This window comes from Euprymna scolopes, chromosome 25 (genome assembly GCF_053919585.1).
Source record: "Euprymna scolopes isolate OS-2025 chromosome 25, ASM5391958v1, whole genome shotgun sequence".
Classification (NCBI taxonomy): domain Eukaryota; kingdom Metazoa; phylum Mollusca; class Cephalopoda; order Sepiida; family Sepiolidae; genus Euprymna; species Euprymna scolopes.
This window is the reverse complement of record NC_136506.1, coordinates 39,827,253-39,839,452: the sequence shown is the minus strand read 5'-3', so window position 1 is coordinate 39,839,452 and position 12,200 is coordinate 39,827,253. Positions and strand designations below refer to the sequence as shown.

The window sequence follows — 12,200 nt, the reverse complement described above, 5'->3', positions numbered from 1 at the left end:
TCGTTGTTATAATACATTTCTTTTCTATTTTTAATATATATGATTTGTGTCTTCTTTTAATACGTATCGTTTCGTTTTACTTATTACGACATATCACATTTTATGATTGGAACCTTCTTTTTAATCATTTGTTTTTTTTACTATTAGATTATAAGTTCTCTTATATATTTTCATTTTTCTTATATTCATTCATGTACTCTTTTTTTCTGTGCCTTGTTTGTATGTCTAATGGCATTTTGACACTTCTTGGTATTATATTATTTATTTTCTAATTTCCCTTGTTATTTCTTTTTCAAGTTTTATTATTTACGTATTGGCCATATTTTTAGTCGCGTGCAAGTGATTCTATAAGTCACTCCGTCGGTCCGTCGGTCGGTCGGTGGGTTTGTCGGTCGGTGGGTCTGTCGGTTTGTCCGTAATACTTTTTTGCTTAGTCTTTTTGGTTAAGATCAAAGGTATGTTGTTAATAGATGCTGCTCTTAGCTTTTTAAGTTTTTCTTGGCCTTTTGGCCAAGATAAAAATTGTAGTATCTGTTCCGGCAGATACTGCAAGCAAATACCATATGTGGGGGAACACCACATATTAAACCTTGGTCAATATAGGGGCAACCCTTCATACCAATTCTCACTATCCAGCTCCCCTACTCCCCGGGGAGTTGGTCCCCATTTCCCCTTCACTCCTCACATTAAAAATCGGCCTTGGTGCCTAATTTGCTCGGTGGGAGAGCAAATAAATACCAACCCTTCATACCAATTGTCACTATCCAGCTCCCCTACTTCCCGGGGAGCTGGTCCCCATTTCCCCTTCACTCCTGGCTTTAAAAATCGGCCTTGTGCCTAATTTGCTCGATGGGGGGAGCAAATAAATACTTCATACCAATTGTAACTATCCAGCTCCCCTACTCCCCGGGGAGATGATCCCCATTTCCCCTTCACTCCTCATATTAAAAATCGGTCTTGTGCCTAATTTGCTCGGTGGGTGAGCAAATAAATACCCCACTTCTCTTGGCCTTTTGGCTAAGATCAAAGTGTAGTATCTGTCTTACTACATGATGTACTTATGTTTGTAACTTTGTAATATAAAGTGGGGGGTCACTTTTCTATAATTATTTAATGTAAAATGATCACCCACTTTACAACCAGTCAGTCTTAAAGCCATTCAAGTCATTCTCCACATCATTCAAGTTGTTTTTGAAGGATACTAGTTATTATTAAGCATTCAAGTCATTCTTAAGGTCATTCAATTCATCCTTAAGTTAATTAAAGTCATTCTAAGTCATTTACTGTTTATGTATTTAAGTCATTTCAGCCCATTTTTCGGTTATTTTAGTTTATCTTTAAGAATTTTATGTCAATCCTACATTCACGCATTCATTCATTACACGAGAGCACGCTACCTAGAGTTATCGTCCTTGTTACTTTAATTTTTACTTTCTTCTTTTCCTGTTTAGTCTCTTTCATATTTCATGTCTTTATTCCAATTATTTTCTTTTCTCATTCTTTCTCTTTTTCTCACACTTTATTTCTTTAAGTATATCGTACTGCCTTTCATCCTCATATTGTTTACTTTCTTCACTTCTATATTATTTCTCTTTGTTTCTTTCTTACCTTATTTATTACTGTAATTTTTACTTCTTTATTTATTGGTAACGGTTTTCTTGATACTATTTTTTTTACTTTTCCCTTTCCATCTTTTTCTAATACATTATCTTGTGATTTTATATATTTCATAATTCTGTTATATTCGTTATTTCTCTTCTTCTCTTTTCTCCCCCCCCATTCTTTTTTCTTTTCTTCTCTGTGTGCGCGTGATGGACAGCAACATCCCTATCAGCAAAGTGGATCAAAGCTCCATCTTTAAAATAAGTCCCTCCGGTTATGGGCAATGTGCCCAGTTCGTGTATATTCTACCCTTTACATCCCTCACCTTTCAGTTTTTAATTAAATTCCATTGCTACCCAAGGCCTGCCCGTCATACTCACAAAATGGCTTGTCACCATGAAAAGACACTTCCCATCTTTCATCGTGTAACAACGTTTGACATGTGGGCCATTTGTGTAGTTATCCTTCCGTTTCAAGAAAGACGTGTTTGATCCAGGGATTCGAATGGCGATTTTAGTAGCAGTCTCCTGGGTGGGAAAAGCTGAACAATTCTATTTACATATTTATCCAGCCTTTGCAAGTTCGGCAATTTGCCGAAGTCACTTTTACTAGGATAATAATGATGTAGTTACTTCACAGTAATGGATATTTCTCGTGTATTTTGTTAGCTATTATTTTCTAAGAATTCTAATGCAAGTGATTAGTTGTAGTCGCTCAATGGTTAAACAAGGTTGTGGCTCTAGCAATCTGATTTATAAGATATCTCAGAAGGACGCTCTTTCAATTTAAAAAAATCGCTGCGAACAACTTTGCGTTATCGCAACAGTCTTCTACACAAACTGCGAGCCTTTCCTTGAAGTTGAATGCCAATTAACCTCCCCAAACTAATTATTGAATGCTTACTTACCCCGATCCTGATTTTTCCATCCTCCCTGACAATTCAAGGCTTTTTGTACGAGAGTAGACACTATATATATATATATATACATATATGCGTGTGTGAGAGAGAGTGTGTGTGTGTGCATCTTTTAGATAATAGCAATTGTCTCAGTTTGTATTTTATTATCAACTAATGTTTATATACACATAAATATGTGTGTGAGTATGTGTACATATACATGTATATATATATATGTTTGTGTGTATGTATTTGTGTGTGTGCGTGTATATATATCTTAATATCCGTAAAAGTGGAAATGTCTGTCTGTGTCTGTGTGCGTACATTTCCCTACCAAACTACTCTGTACATTTTCAGTCTAAACACTCGAGATTTGACATAAGGGGTATAAAGATCTGGGAATATCTTTGTAATCGGTTTACAGCCAGAAATTTAGCTGTCAGGCCAGCAAAATTCAACAATTCGTCCTTTGAAACTCTATTAAACTCCTCCGCCAATCTTCAAATTTTAGATGTAGGTTACCTAAACATGGATGAAACTTTTTAATGCGATTTTAGCCCAGAACAATAAATGTTAGGGATCCAAATTGGGGTTAAATGTTAGAAAAAATTGAACGCTCGGTCAATTTTGGTCTAAACATACGAAATTTAAAAAAGTAATAATATAATAAAGTGTACTCAGACAGAGGGCACGCTTTTTAGTCGCTATTTGGCCGAAAACTTTGGCTGCCTAGGGATCAGAGTTTAACAGATTTGACTTTTGTGGTCTCTAACAAACTATTCAGCCAATTTTGTGTTAAAACTTTTGAAATTTTACATAAAGGGTATTCAGTCACGCAGCAAGCTTCTTAATCAGATTTTGGGCGGGAATTTGTCAGCCATAAAAGTCAAAGTTTACAAAGTTGACCTTTGCAGACTCTACCAAACTCGTTCGCCAATTTTTGGTCGTAACAGTTTAAAGTTTAGATGTAGGTTACCTGGCATGAGCCAAACTTTTTAATATATACATACATATGCAAATCAACTTATAAACAGTACATATGGACTGAACAAATCCGGGTTAAACTGCTACTATATTATTATTATTATTATTATTATTATTATTATTATTATTGTTATTATTATTATTATTATTATTATTATTATTATTATTATTATTATTATTATTATTATTATTATTAGAAATTGTCTTACACATGATCGGATGCTGTATGTATATTTCTTTGTGTACATTTTTCCGGCCAAAAGCGACATCAGCGGTGGAGTTTAAAAAATAGCAAATGAAACAAATAAGCGTGCCAAACCGAAATTTTAATTTGAACTTGAAATTCATGGTTAAACAAGGAATTGTCTTACACATATCTGGATGTTTTATGTTTCTGTCTTTGTGTACATTTTTCCGGCCAAAAGCGACAACAGCGGCGGAGTTTAAAAAATACCAAACGAAACAAGTAAGAGTTTCTAATCGAAATTTTAATTTGAAATTCATGGTTAAACAAGGAATCGTCTTACACATGTTCGGATGTTTTATGTTTCTGTTTTGTGTACATTTTCCGGTCGTCAGCAACATCAGCGGCGGGATTTTAAGAATTAGCAGAGGGGGAAAAAGAAGCATTTCTAACTTAAATTCAAATTTAAAACTTGAATTCACGGTTGAACGAGGAATTGTCTTTCACATGTTTGGATGGTTTATGTTTCTGTTTTTGTGTACATTTTTCTGGCCAAAAGCAACATCGACAGAGGAGTTAAAAAAACGAACAAAGCTTTTCTAACTGACATTATTATTATTATTATTATTATTATTATTATTATTATTATTATTATTATTATTATTATTATTGTTATTATTATTAGTATTATTAATATTATTATTATTATTGTTGTTGTTGTCATTGTTCTTCTACTTATTATTATTATTATGTTATTATTATCATTATCATTATTATCATCAGTATCATAATTGTTATTATTATTATTATTTAAAAAAAAAACAAATTTACTTTATTGGTAATTACTATTATCACTAATATCATAACTAGTAGTAGTAGTAGTGGTGGTGGTGGTGGTAGCAGTGGCGGTATGTTTTGATTATTACTGTAGCTGTAATGGTAGTTGTTGTTTTTGCTGTTAATATTATTGCTACCGATATTAGTGTTGCCATTATCATTGTAGATTTTATTTCTATTATTGTTGTTGTTGGTGGTGGTGGTGGTGGTGGTAATGGGAATAGTGGTGGTGATGGAGGAAAAAGGTCGGGAGAGAATCTTTGACCTTGGTGGGGAACCCTCCTTGGGATAATGTATCGATAAAACTATCGGTGGTGGTGTAACCTTCAATTCACTAACCCCATTTATGGAAGAATGTCAAATCAAAATATTGAAAATAACGACATGAATGAGGCTAGAACATCTTGTGATAGTCTCACGTCAGGTAGGTGTCCCACTGGTCAACAGGGTGGGTCCTGTCGTCATCATGCAACTGTTCGAAATTTTGAGGATATGGCTGGATATAGGGGGAGTGAGAATTGCCAGAGAGGGTCCCAAGACACGAAGATGGTTGAAAGAGGAAATGTAAAAAAACGTAGACGGATGAGGAAAGAAGATTCCTGTGGGAATGCTTTGTAAGACGTGGAAGTACCAAATCTGTTGGAGATATCCGAAAAATGAGGAAGAATGGGAATCGAGAGAAATAGAAGCTAGAAGTGTCGCAGGTTTGGTATCCCAGTTAAAACAAATTAAAAATAACAATCTATTTTCAGTGATTGCAAGAGAAGAGATTGAATGGATGGTTAGGAATGAAATGAATAACGAAAGTAAAATTGATGAAACTAGCTCTAATGAAAGAACTGAGAGTGGAAGTGCAGAAGGGAAATGTAAGCGATAATGGGAGGCGGACAGCTGAGGATGTATGGAATTCTATGGTTACAGGAAGTAATGAGAAAGAGTTTGAGGGATCTAAGGCAGATGAGATCATTGACTCTGAGACATTGGAGCCAGTGAAAGGGGCAGATGTATGGATAAGTGGTGATGAAGTTCGAACTTTGACTTCTGTAGAAAAAGAAGTACTTCAGAAGTTAAGAGAGATTCTGCTTAGAGATGATATCATAGTGATTCCGAGTGTGAAGAGTAGTGATAAGCGGAAGGTGAAAAACGAGGTAAAAATAATTCAAGGAGTAATTCACAACGTCGTAAGAAAGAACATATCGATTACAAAACTTAACAGGCTTCTGTATGCAGCGTCATACGTTATTGCGAATCGTCTTGGCTTATTACAGAAGAAAAAGGGAGAAATGAAGGATAGAATGCCACACTGGCAGAGGCGGCTTGAGGAAAGTATTAAACGGTGGCGGAAAGACATTGGTAGAATCGAAGAAATAAGAAAAGGAGTTAAACTAGGACAGAAAGCCAAGGACGAGCTTGAAAGGAGGTATAGATTGCTGGAAAAAGGAACGATGAACGTTCTAACAATGTTGAAAGAGAAGGTCCACACTGGTGGTATGAAAATTAGGAACTTTGTTGGAAAAAGTGTTGCATTTCGGCAGAACAAGCTTTTCTGGAACAATCAGTCTCAACTGTATAAAGAATTAAATGGTAGTAAACAGGCGGGAAATAACACTCCAAATGCAAAAGATGCAAGGAAGTTCTGGAGTGGGATTTGGTCTGTCTAAGGGCGATATAATGAGAAGTAGCTGGTTGGGATAAGTCAGAGAAAGGCTATCAGAAAGGCAGCAGATGAAGAACGTTGCGATTACCATTGATGACGTTAAAGCTGGCATGCGAAGGATGACAAACTGGAAGGCACCTGGTACAGATGGAGTGGTGGGCTTCTGGTTTAAACAGTTGATATGCCTTTATCCATCTTTAGCTGCTGCTCTGCAAAGGGTTGTAGAGTCGGAAGATGTCCCTGATTGGCTTGTGAAGGAAGGAACAACACTGATTAGGAAAGATCCTGCAAAAGGAACAGATGCCAATAATTATAGACGAATAACATGTCTGCCATTGATGTGGAAACTGTTGACTGGAATATTTTCGGATGAAATTTATGAACATCTAGAGAGTAATGGTGGATTTGCTGACGAACAAAAGGGATGCCGGAAAGGCTCGAGAGGTACTAAAGAGCAACTACTAAGTGATAAAGCAATAATGCAGGATGCGAAGAAGAAGAGGAATCTGAGCGGCGCATGGATCGATTACAGAAAGGCTTATCACATGGTCCTTCATTAATGGATACGTGAAACACTATTGATGATGAAGTTTGCTGAGAATGTGGCAAGGCTTTTGGAGACAAGTATGGCTCAATGGAAAACGGTGCTGACAGCAAACAGAGAGAAGATGGGACAGGTTGGCATTAAACTTGGGATATTTCAAGGAGATTCGTTATCGCCACTTCTTTTTGTAATGATAATGATGCCACTGAGTATCCTCTTGAAGAGAGAAAAACTGGGGTGTAACTTTGGATCTGGTGGCAGACGCCTCAACCATCTACTGTTTATGGATGATTTGAAAATATTCGGTAGAAATGAAAAGGAAATGGAGAGACAGGAAGAACTTGTGGGGACATACTCAGAAGACATTGGGATGGAGTTTGGGATCAGTAAATGTGCGGTGCTGGTGATGAAAAGAGGAGTAAAGATTTGTTCGAATTGAATAGTGCAGCCAAATGGAGAAATCATGAAAGAAATAGAATATACGGGATATAAGTATTTGGGAGTGCTGGAGGGTGTAGGCATCATGAACAGAGAAACGAAGGAAAAAGTCAGGAAGGAGTATCTTAGAAGAGTGAAAATAATCGCAAAGTCGAAACTGTATGGAGGAAACCTAAGGAAAGCAGTAAATGCATCGACAGTCAGTGTTTTGAGATACAATGCCGGAATTTTAGAATAGTCTGACAAGGATTTGCATGCCATGGATATCAAAACAAGAAAATTCTTAGCAATGTTAGGTATATTTCACATTCGAAGTAGCGTAGCAAGGTTGTATCAAAAGAGGAAAGATTGTGGGAGAGGATTGAAAAGTACAAACATTGTGTTAAAACCGAGATGTCGTTGTAGGAGCATGTGGTTAAAAGTGAGGAGTGGGTGCTTAATATTGTGGCCAATGAAGTGGAGCTATGTGAGACCAAGTCTGATTATGTGAAACGTATGGATAGAGAAAGGGCAGAGGATCTAGCTAGGAAGAAAATGCATGGAAGGTTCTTCCAGGATATAGCAAAAGTGGCTGATGAAAGAACATGGCAATGGCTTAGATCTGGATATCTGACATGGAGTACTGAAGCTTTTGTTTGTGCAGCACAAGACAAGGCATTAGGAACACGATTGTTCAAACAAGTGGTTCTATGAGGGGAAGTTACTGCAGAATACCGGCTTTGTAGTAAGACCTCAGAGTCAATTGCGCACCTTGCAGCAGGGTGTCGTGGACTGGCCCAGAAAGAGTACCGCAAAAGACACGATCGCATGCGAATCCGGATATATTGGGAGGTGTGTAAGAGGGTTGGGGTGAAGTGTGTTGGAAACTGGTTTGAGGAGATGCCTGATGAAGTGAGAACAAGTGAGGATGGTAAGGTAGAGGTATGGTGGGAGAAAATTCTCATAACGACCAAGCAATTGGAACATAATCGTCCGGATTTGGTCGTCATTGGCAAGGTCTCAAAAAACTGGCAGATTGTAGACTTCTCAGTACTCTGGGACAGGAATGTGAGAGAGAAGGAGAATGACAAGTGGAGCAATTATGCTTCATTGGCCTTGGAAATAAGGCGTATATATGGGGTTAAAACACAAATAATCCCGGTTGTAGTTGGTACACTAGGAGTAGTATCAAGTCGTCTGGAATGACAATTGAAAAAAACTACAAATCCCCGATGTTTTCGGCGGGCTTCAAACCTCTGCAATAATAGGTACTACCAACATCCTAAGGAAACCCCTTGATCTTTGAAGATCCAGGTTTGAAGCCGGGATTAAGGGAAATCATCTTGAAATGAATCCCATCCCTTTCCAGAGAGACGTTCATAAACGAAATCAGAATTATTATTATTATTATTATTATTATTATTATTATTATTATTATTATTATTATTATTATTATTATTATTATTATTATTATTATTCAATTTTCACCCCAAACAAGGCACAGTGCCACTTTGAAGTAGGGGCTACTATCGGGGGCAAATTTTGCAGGGATATTATGAAGGGAGAATGAGTAGAAAGATGTCTTTTCACATTACACTTGAACTTCTGCATGTCAGTACAGTTGGGAAAAGCAGAACCCCGGAAGGGAGTTCCAAAGTCTAGCAGTTTTGGGGAAGAAACTACTGGAGTAGAAGGTCTCATTTGGGGAGAAATATGACTTAGTACACTGCAGACTTTTCAAGTGGGGGTCTGGTTAGTGTGTCATTTTCTGGGGCGTTCCGTTTTTTTGTTTTTGTTTGTTTTTTTGGACACTTTATGACAATGATGTGTGATATTGGTCGAGATTTATGCACTTGAATCGTGTTTCTTATGGAAGATGGTATGTAATGAGATTTATTGTAGTTTCATTTCCCTTGGTTTTATGTGGTGTTTCGGTTTTATTTCTGTTTCTAATCCATGTGTCTGTTTAGTCTCCCTTGTTTATCTTGGTCGGTTTCGTCCTCTGGGATTTCAACTATGTTTTTATCATTAGCGTCCATGGTATACCCCCAATATTGCCTTTGATTCAAATTTCTCCACATATTTTCGCATTTCATGTTTTCGAGAATGTTTCTTGTGCCACTTCAATTATTTGAATTTTACGAACTATTACAGTGTTTAATTATTCTTTGCGTTAATAATAATAATAATAATAATAATAATAATAATAATAATAATTATAATAATAATAATAATACAACGAGAAATAAATGGCAAGCAGCTGTTGCGATAATGCAAATTTATTTGCAAATGCTATTGAAAGAGATTGAGAGTACTGGAAACCTGGGAAGACTTCTTGCCCCTCAGCTTCCAGGGAACACCACAGGCTGTTTTCAAGGAGAGATCTTTGATGACCTGTGTGAAAGTTCCTTGTGAGCCAATAATAATAATAATAATAATAATAATAATAATAATAATAATAATAATTAATAATGATAATAATAATAATAATAATAATAAATGCAGCAAACTATCAAAAATATATACGAATAGATACGATCAAAAGAGAAAGGCAGTACAATAGGAACAATGCAAACAATTGCATTTTGAACACCCAAAAGAATGGTAACCGCACAAACCGGTAGCAGTACTTGAAAACTGAAATCACAAAACCTTATGGAAGATAATGTGTGCAGTCAGCACCAACCCTATTCAGGTTTAACCGGCTTCCTCTGAAGGAGGATGTTTCATGGTAGTATAGAATTCACAAGCGGCCCCCAGTCGCATGTATATCCCCGTTAGGGGAGATGACGACGTTAGGTCTTTGCAACTTTTTGCAGGGAGGTGTGGACGTCCTCCTACATACAGCCCCTGGAATTCCAAAATTGGTCACCCATTTTAGTAATGACCAGGATCCACGATGCTTAACTTCAGTGATCTTATGGGAATCAGTGCGTCATCCTGATTATGCTGTATGGAAGATGGTGTGCAAACAGATAAGCATTTCCGAGCAAAACACAGGATGTCATAACAGTTAACAAAAAGAGAAGGGCTGCCAGATTGTAGATTTCACCGTTTCAGCTTACCCAGATTGAATATGTATGAGAAATACAAGGAAGCGAATATACGGAACTGGCAAGAGAGCTTAAAGCACGATATAGAAAGATAAAGAAAATCAGGTTAACACCAATAAGAGTATAAACACAAGATAGAATACGTAGGAACTTCGAAAAAAGCACGTGGAAAGCAAGTGTTAAGAGATAGTGAAGGATGTAAGGAGTAAGGATTAAGCATAAACTAGGCCTTCACTGAATGAAAGTAAAGAAGACTGGGGCTTTGTAAAATCTTATTGCCACCTAAATTCCAATGAAACAAATCGTCATTGGCAGCGATAAATCAATGGTAAGCGTATGTTGCCATGATGCAAACTGATTTTCATAGGCTACCAGAGAGCTTAACAGTTCTGTCAATCTGTGAAGACTTATTGTCACATTGACACCACGGAATACAAATAGTTTTGTATCATTGCAGTCTCTCAGTATTTGAATGCGCATATGCGACAACTACCTCGAAGTTCCGATGAGTTAGTAATAACCAAGACATCAGAGTAAAGTAACTCTCTCTGTTTGTCTGGTTGTCTCCCTTTGTCTCTGTCTGTCTGTCTCTCTTTCTCTCTTTCTCTCTTTCTCTACCTGCGTTAAGAATATCATACAGATTCGAAAAAAATGTGATTTTCTTTTGATGCTCTTGTCAATTTGCCTAGCCAAGAACTCAGGAACAAGTTGAACAAATGACGGAAAACGAAAAAGTCTATTTTAATTCTTTCTCTAAACACTAATCACTTATATTTTTACAAACATCACGATATGAAAAATATCTGGGAAACAAAATAAAAAATGTGGGATTCAGAAAAAATTACGGATGTCATAAACGGCAGGTACTCCCTCAGTAGCCAGCATGAGTACTCGTTCATCATACTGTGAATGCTTGCTCTTTTAATTTAAGAAATAATGTTACAGAAGCCATCCGCAAGAACGTGGCTAACTGAAGCGGATGAATGAGTTATGGGATCTGTCTATTAACTGCCATACAACTGAACAAAGAATCACGGACCAAGCAAAAATCATTTTAAAGAAAGGTTGGCTGTCAGATTTAGAATTAATGGAAATACGATAAAAGAAAAATGAAGGAACAGACCATGAAACTTCTCTCAGCAGAACCCAACAAATAGAAATCTAATACGTAGAAGACCTACAAAACTTTAGCGATGCAGCCATGGAGACCGATGTCTATGAAGCAACAGAATTAACTGAATATTAGGCAGCCGAAATAGAAAATATCATACAACTTGTGAACGAAGAAAAAACAATGCTCCCATCCCTACATAACTAAGCGTAGAAACAATTAAAACCAATAGTTTCTCAGACTCTTTATCTGTACCTAAACCTAAATGTAGATTCCATGAGCAGAGATTCTTTCTTAAAACTGCACGCTTGTGGAACTCTCTTCCGTTGGACTGCTTCCCATGTGACTACAATCTAATTGTCTTCGAGTCCAATGCAGTCAAGTTCTTGATGAACCGTCCCCCTATGTAATCCAACTAGCAAAAATCCCACTACCTATGATAAAAACGCTATAATCACGTTGACTATTGTATACCCATTAACCCTTATCCTCGAGTGGCATGCGAAGCTTGATAAGTGTTGATTTATGTGTTATAAAAGAGCGGAAAACGAAGAGGTTAATGGCCACAACCACAGACGCCAACAAATATCATCACAGGCCTAAAAAATTTAATCCATGCAAGTGTTAAGAAGATATATATGAAATTAAAGGTGGAATAAAAAGGGGAAAGAAAATAGACCGATAAACCAGGTGTAGAACTCAGGATAGAATTCAAGATCTATGAACTTATCAAAGAAATCAAACCAATAAACAAAAAAATTAACAAAAAGGATGGAAACGTCGAAATGTGCCTTGTAGAGATAGATTGAACAAGAAACATAACAAATTTAAACTGAAAATAGAGTAAAACTTAATCAAGCATTTGCAACGAAACAACAATAGAGTAGCGATAGACTCGAAACCTGACTTCTCT

The 12,200-nt window shown here is 36.7% G+C and overlaps 1 pseudogene; it reads left to right on the top strand.

The window, feature by feature from the left end:
• Positions 1-996: 996 nt before the first annotated feature.
• LOC145247659 (U2 spliceosomal RNA) lies at positions 997-1,133 on the top strand (annotated as a pseudogene).
• Positions 1,134-12,200: the final 11,067 nt, after the last annotated feature.